Genomic DNA, 8,391 nt, shown 5'->3' on the forward strand with positions numbered 1-8,391 from the left:
TTTGTTTCTCTAAGGACTTCAAGGATCTCACCCTTTAGGTGATCTAGGATACTCTCTTGGATGAACTGAATTATTTTGCTCCCAATGGGAGGGCTTCTTCACTCATATGGCAAATATTCTCTAAGGTACACATTCTCCTATTTCTGTTTTGCTACTGATTTAGATAATGGCTTCCTTTCTTATTTTTTATATGTATTCATTGCAAAAGCAGTTTTTGTGAAATGGTACATCTTTGTCCCAACAGGTAGGGTCTTTGGATTTATCAAACACTAGCCTACTGAAGCTGAACATTTTTGTGCATTAGTTTCTATATGTTTTGTATATAATATGTTCTACTGATCAAGTTCTTTCTTTTTTTTTTTTTTTTAACAAATACCAAGTGATTCTTGTTGGTTGCTACTTTTGTAGTAATCTGGACTAAAATATGGAATTATTAGTTCTTCTTCCCACTTTTTTTCATTATTTTCAATGACATTTTTGATCTTTCATAGAGTGAAGTGAATTTTGTTCTTTTGGGTTTTTAGCTCTATAAAGTAATACTTTGATAAATTGTTATTAGAATGAAAAAATAAATGAAATATAGTCATGTTTATCGTGTTTTATTCACTCAGCCTACCCATGAGTAATAATAATTTCTCCAATTATTTAGGTCCTCCTTCAATAGGTTTTTGCTAAAAAAAAAAATCATAATTGTATTCAGTTGCTAGACTCTTGAGTATTCAGTAAATTCTGTACCAATTTCTAATGGAATTACTTTCTCTATTGAATATTATTATCAACATATGGAAATTACATTATTTTTATGGATTTATGTCACATCTTTTAAATTTTAAGTTATTACATGTAGAGAGCCACAGACTGTATGGGAACCCTTGGAGAGGTATAAGACCTTCAGTCCAGAGGGAACCTGTTGACAATATCTGGTTTGGCTCTCATCTTCCCTTGGGGCTTCTCACCTTTTCTGAGAAGTGCAGTAGGGTGAGGTAGGAGTGGGGGGGGGGGGGAGAGGCTTCATAACCTGTGTTCTACTTGAAATGGAGATACTTACAATAAAATAAATATTTACATATTAATAGCAGGGTGCTTATAGTTAACTCATACTCAAAGTGCTATAGTGATATAATTGTACTAAAGTATTTAGGAACTGAGAGGACTATAAATAAATGGACTCCATCTTTGACAATCCTCATAGGTCCTTGTCTCATCACTCCTCCACTAAGACCAAAGACTTGGGCTGGTACCAAGATCCTACATCAATATATATATATATATATTTTTTTTTTGTAAGTCAGTTTATATTTACATTTATTTATTTATATTTGATTCTAGAGGTAACAGGAAAATACTTGAGTTGATTGAGCAATAGAGTGACATGGTTGGTCTTGCACTTGAGGAAAATCACTGGCATCTAAGTCAAAACAAATCAATGCCTGCCAGGGAGCATTGATTGCTGGTAGATTGTATCTGGGGGTAAGAGGGGGGATTGCTACCGACAGCCACGTGTTTAGCGGTTCTACATGCCCGGTCCTTAGCAAACCTCTCCATCTCCAAGTGGAGGCGCGCCGCGTGTCACTTGTCCTTAAAAGAACCGCTCAAATTTGGACTAAGCGGAACCAGTTATAAACAAGCTGGGATGCTCTTGCACTGCTGCTTGGCCCGGGATACCACAGCAAGGCCTACATCAATATATTGATGATATATTTTGGCACCCCAACTTGGAGGCTCTAGAAGGAACATTACATATTGGTGCCTAAATGTGGGATTTTAGCTGTATGGTATCTGAGTTTGGCAGAGGAGTCCCTGTGACCTTAGAAATAAGGTGAGTATATAAATAGGCCAACGGGAAGATTAAGTAAGGACTCACCTAGTTACTTTTGTTTTTCAGTCAGAATGGGGCAAATACTAACAGAAGAGCCTCCCTGCCAAGGGAAGTATAAGCATACTTAGTTAGGTTAACAGAGAAGCAATGTTTCTTAGTAATTCAAAAGCAGATCATTGAGTTCTCAGATATTGTAGAGGGAAGTTTAGAGCCAGAGATGTAGAAGGTAGTGGAGAACAACTGACTAAATACAATGGGTTAAAATTGGCTTTAAAGAATTTCATAAGTTTTAAAACAAGGAAAGATTTTAACTTGGGCAGCCAAACAAGAAGGTATCAGGAAAAAAAAAAAAATCAGAGTGTTAGTGGCTGTAGCCCCAAAGGAGACAGAACGTGGAACAGAGCTAAGGAAATTTTATTTATTTATATTGTTTGTTACTACTGTAGGATGTTTACAGGGCATGGCCAGTTGGGCAGGAAAGGAGTTAAGTATCTTAAATACCATGATGATGAGCTTGCTTTTCACTTTCAAAGCTCATTTTCAATTCAACTACACTATCCCAGAGCATGTGTCCTTAGGATATTCCCCATCACCTGACCCTCAATTCTACCTTTGTGGGTGGGAGGAGGAGGAGGAGGAGGATTGAGAGGGGCAGTAATACCATCAACACTACTTATGCAGCAGGTTTGCCCATCCCCTAAGTCCCCATTATAAGAGGCATTAGTTAAAAAGAAGGAGGAAGGATGGGATACATCTGATTTGAGAATAGAAGCAATTCTGTGATTAAAGAGCTTGACTCTTCAGATCAAGTCAGGAGAAGACATACCCCTTTTAATCTGGAAATTATCAAAGATCTGAAAAAGGCTTGCACTTTTTATGGGTGTATATATCATCTTATGTTAAGATGAAATTAATGAATTTGGCTTATTAAATCCTAACCCCTAATGATTGAAAATCTATAGAAAAACATGCTTAGAAACTGGACAAACCTTGTTGGGGCTTTCTGAGTATAGTGAACTCTGTAGACTACATGCCCAATTAAATAAACAACCTGGATATATCAATCACCTTTGACCAACTAGCAAGTGTAGGTTGTTATACAGATACTTCAGCACAGATTAATTACCCTTTGGCAGCATATAAGCAAATTTCATCTGACCACACGAAAGCATGGGACAGCCTTCAAGGAAAACAAGATAGAGGGAAGCCTTCACAAAAATAATGCAAGGTCCAAATGAGTGTTTTGCTGATTTCATGGGACATCTGCAGACAGTTGTCATACAAACTATTGACGAAAATGCAGCAACACAAATTATGGTAAGAGAGCTTGCTAGAAAAAATGCTAATGAGATTTCTAGAATAATTATACTAGGGCTACACAAAGATGCTTCTTTAGAGGAGATGATAAGATGCTGTGCCACAATGGGCACAAATGCCTAGACTATGCCCAGATTATGATGCAGGCTTTTCAAGATCTAAACATGGGAAAACAGGGACCCTCTTGGGAAGGGACTTCCAGAGAGACTTGTCAATGGCTTCAAAGCAGGGCATTTGAAAGTACAATGTTGGCAAAAAGATAGAGTGAAAGAACAGGGTGGGAGATTAAGACCAAAAACCCTATGCCAAAACACAACAAAGGCTTCCATTGGGCATCAGAATGTAGAGTGACTCAAGGAAACAGGAAGGGCCCAGCTCCAGGGCCCCAGGCAAAAAAAAAAAAAAAAAAAACACATGAAGCATGATGGCAGCCAATGCTACACCCAGAGAATCTAGAAGTTCAATACTCTGACATGATCAATCAGCCAAGAAGCAACCTGATAAAGGAAAGGGATTACAATTGGGCTGAATAGAATTGTATGCAACTGGGACTACTGAAATATCTCTTGGAGAGCTGAAATCTGTCCCTGTCCAGCCTATGGATCCTTTGCCTCCAGGCACAGTAGGCTTGACCATTTCACCTCCTGAGAGTGCTTACAAAACAGTGTCTCTTCATATATTTGGGAAACTGGGGAATGTGTAAATAATATCATAGTCACTAATAGAGGTAGACAATGTGTGATCTATTACCCAGGAGAAATAGTAGCATCAGGCCTCCTGATACACACTCTTGATATGCAATTTGGTGATATTTATCCAAATTTTGACTCCCAATAACAGAATAAAGGAATATTCTGGACTGCAGTTATTACGGCTGACTGTTTTATGCTCACTCTCTATGTAAATGGTATACCATTGAAAAGGTTGGTAGAAACAGGTGCAGATCGTACAGTCATTAGACTCTTTTTATACCAATGTGCAAAGTAACGTATGCTGCGAAACCATCCCAGAGTGGCAAATATTATTGAACCACAGCTCCAAATTTTACCCATGGGTCTTCCTTAAAGATAATCCAGCAATTACATAACTGACAATGGATTTTTGAAGAAAAGGTTTCAAAGGTTTCTCTTAAAGGACCAACCATCTTTACAGTTGCATCCAAATATAACATTTCTGCTGTATACTCTCATGACTTAACTATAAAGAGAGTAGTCAGAACTTTCTTTTAGTCCACTCAGCAGAATGAATTGTATGCAATCATGCTAGCTCTTACTTATTATCAAGGAAATGTAAATATAATATCTGATTCAGCTTATTCAGTAGGTGTGGTAGAAAGAATTGCCATAACCCAAATAAAGTTTGTAGTTTCTAATATTTATCAGCTCTTTATGGAATTTCAAGAGCAAGTGAGAAATGTCCAGGTAAGTATTATATTTTGCATGTTCACTCTCATAGTGGACTCCCAGGTCCTATTTTTTTAATGGAAATTAAAAGGCAAATCATCTTCTCACCATGTTAATCAATATTTAATTTCAGGAAGCCCAAGAATCTCATTCTAATATCTAATATCTAATATCAGGCTGCTCAAGCTTTACTTATGCAGTTTGGGATAACAAAAGAGGAAGCTAGGAGTATTGTAAAAGCTTATACAGCTGGCCTCCCTTTTTATGTTCCTATGCTCCCTCCAGGGCAGAACCCTCATGGTTTGAGACCCACTGAAATTTGGCAAATGGGTGTGACTCATATAAATCTTTTGGTTGTTTGTCTTCTATCCATGTTGTAGTAGACACCATTTCAGGATTTACTTTTGCAATATCAGCAGCAAAAGAAACAGCCCAAATAGTCACTGAATTCCTTATAGAAGCATTTGCAATTATCGATGTGCCACAAGCAATAAAAACAGATAATGGACCTGTATATACTTCTAAACATTTTGCACAGTTTTGTGCACAGTATCAGCTTTTGCACACCACTGGCACACCCAGATACATTAATTGCTTGGGGGAGAAGATTTGCTTGTATCTCTACAAATGGAAAAGGAATCAGATGGGTGCCAATGAGCTATATCTGTCTTGTCCATCAGAGAGAGACAGAAAACGAGATATTCAAAATAAAGGAGAAAACCCAAGAAACTTCGCATGGTTCTATCTCTGACTACATGTGCCACTGAAAGAGCATGGCAGTTATGGCAATTGACTCATCAACATCAAAAATTGCTGATAAGAATTTCAAAACTTGCAAGAATCATTGGATTCCTTGTCACATGAAGTGATGGACAATAGATTGATTTTGGACTACCTCTTGGCTGCTAAAGGAGGTGTATGTGTGATTGTTATTTATATATGCTCCATCTAGGACTTATGGAAATCTTTTATAATCTCCTGTTGACACATATTGTTTGTTATGTCACTACTTGCATGTATAATTTCTCATGGTGATTCATGTTGTTTGTTAGATCACTACTAGCCTGTGTTATATTACTATGTGTTTGTGTAATACCTTCCATGCTGATGGATTTATGTATATCTGTTTCAACTAAAACAAAAGAAAATGGGAGATGTAGAGGGCTACAGATAGTGGGGAATTCTGGGTAAGGTATAAGACCCTTCAGCCCAAAGCCAACCTGCTGACAATGCCTGGTTTGGCTCCCCGCTTCCCTTTGGTGTTACCACCTTTCCTGAGAAGTCAAGGAGGATGTGACCACCTGTATTCAACTTGAATCAAGAAATACTTACAGCAAGAGGCATTTACATAGGAGGGTGCTTATAGTTAGCACTTGCTCAGTGCAATTGATATAATGGTTCTCTAGTTAGCACATGCTTAGTGTGCTGTAATGATGTAATCATGTTGAGGTATTTAAGGGCTGAGAGGACTGGAAATAAGACATTCCAACTTTGACCATCACGGGGACTCTCCTGCCTCCTTCACTCCTCCACTAAGACCAAGGCTGGTCCCAAGATCCTCCATAGAACTAGTTTGGACATAACAGACATGCAATAGTAGAGAGGAGAAATAGAGACATCAAGATACTCCTCCAAAAAACAAAAGAAAGGGGTTGTCACAGATAACCCTGGAGAACTTTTAAGCTTAACTCTTTATACTATTAATTTTTTCGTTTTTGAGCAGACAGGTTTCATAACTTGCTGGAAGGGCAGTGTCCAGTGTGAGCAGCTCCAATACCTTTAGATAATCACCGAGTGATGTGGAGAGATCCAGAAAGTTGTGAATGGAAGGGACCAGACAGACTAACTGCTTGGGAGAGAGGGTTTGTTTGTGTCTCAACAAATGGAGAAGGAATCAGATGAGTGGCAACAAGCTGAATCCGTCTTATCCATCAAAGAACAACAGAAAAAGAAAAGACCCTCAAAATGAAGAAGATCCAAGAAACATCAGGTGGTTCCATCTTTGACTATATCTGCTACTGAAAGTGCATGGCAGCTAGCCCTACATGTATAGCATTTGACTCATGAACATCAAAAACAATTATTAATGACACTGATATAGTACTTCAAAACCTGCAGGAATCATTAGTTTCCCTGAGATATAAGATGGAAGCAGGACTTCAAAATCTTCAGGAATCATTGGATTCCCTGACACATGAAGTGATAGACAATAGATTGGTTTTGGACTATCCTTTGTCTGCTAAAGGAGGTGTATGTGTGATTGTTATTTATATACCCTTCTTCTAGGACTCATACACTAGGATTGTTTGTTACATCCCTACTAGACTGTGTTATATTACTACTTGTTTGTGTGATACCTCCCATGCTGATGAATTTATATATACCTATTTCAACTAAAACAAACAAAAGCAGGAAATGTAGAGAGCCACAGATAGTGAGGGAACTCTGAGTAAGGTATAAGACTGTTCAGCCCAGCAGGAACCTGCTGACAATGTCTAGTACAGCTCTCATTTCCCTTTGGCATATCTCACCCTACCTGAGAAGTTAGGGGGAGCATCACATCTACTTGAAATGGAGATACTTACAATAAAAGAGGCATTTTTATATTAATAGCAGGGTGCTTATAGTTAGCACATGCTCAATATGCTGTAGTGCTGTAATTGTACTAAAGTATTTAGGGGCTGAGAAGACTGGAAATAAATGGATTCCATCTTTGACCATCCTCATGAGTCCCTGCTTCATCATTCTTGCAATAACACCAAAGAATCAGGCTGGTCCTAAGATCCTTCAGAGAGCTAGTCCAGACAGTATATTTTGGCATCCCAGCATTGGGGCTCTAGAAAGCATAGTACATTTTGGCATCCCAACTCAAAGGCCCTAGAAAGCATACTACTATTACATTTTCTTATTTTTTTCCTTAATTTTAGTTGACCTTTTGGGATCTCTATATACAATCAAAAATGGCATTTTTTCCTTCTGTTTATTACAACAATGTATGATTCATGTTATTTCTATAACTACCATTTTTACCGAAGTTGAAGGAAAATTAGAAAACACTTTATTATTAGTTTTAACAAAAAGTAATAACCAGAGTGTATGCAACCATATGAAATCCACATGGGACTATGACTAGATGAACTTTGATAGATTAGATATCATAGATTTAGACTTTGATATGATGGATATATATATAAGGGATTTTCCAGGGGGCTTCAGGGCGTCTCATGATTATCAGAAAAGCTTGCAATTAAAACATTGCAATGTCTGTTAGTCAGTCAGTTACCAGACTGCTATGTATCCATGTGGGGAAACATGAAGTGAGACTGAGATTAAATGACTTTTGAGGTCACACAGACTACTTTTGGTTGACATGTGTAGTCAGGAAACATGAAGATAAATTTGACCATGTTTATGGGAAATTCCTAAAAATGCATAAATGAACAACTCTGTCCTGCTTAGTAAGAGATGCATCTGTTAGTTATGTGACGTCATAAGGCAGAACTGGAATTTGAAGATTTATCAAATAGAAGATTGCTATAGGTCTTGATTATTGTATCCTGTGTATCTAACCTACTCCACTAATCTACCACTTGATTTCTTGGCCAATACCAAATGGTTTTGATTACTGCTGCTTTATAATATACTTTTAGGTTGTAATTATTATAATAAAATAACAGTTAATTACAAATAATGTTTGCTATAGGTTTTAGATAGATACTGTTTATTTTAAGAAATGTAACCTTTATCCCTATGTCTCCTAGTATTTTGTATAAGAATGGGTGGGGTTATTGTCAAAAGCTTTTTCTCGGTCTATTGAGATTATCATGTTTTCTGTTGCTTTTGCTATTGATA

At 37.5% G+C, this 8,391-nt stretch overlaps 1 non-coding gene across 1 annotated transcript; it reads right to left on the reverse strand.

Moving 5' to 3' along the window:
* Nucleotides 1-1,564: 1,564 nt before the first annotated feature.
* Nucleotides 1,565-1,676, reverse strand: LOC127546121 (small nucleolar RNA SNORA76). The gene has a single exon (XR_007949981.1). It is a non-coding gene; the product is annotated as a small nucleolar RNA SNORA76 (small nucleolar RNA).
* Between the last annotated feature and the right edge of the window lie 6,715 nt (nt 1,677-8,391).

Source organism: Antechinus flavipes, chromosome 1 (assembly GCF_016432865.1).
Source record: "Antechinus flavipes isolate AdamAnt ecotype Samford, QLD, Australia chromosome 1, AdamAnt_v2, whole genome shotgun sequence".
NCBI classification, from domain to species: Eukaryota; Metazoa; Chordata; class Mammalia; order Dasyuromorphia; family Dasyuridae; genus Antechinus; species Antechinus flavipes.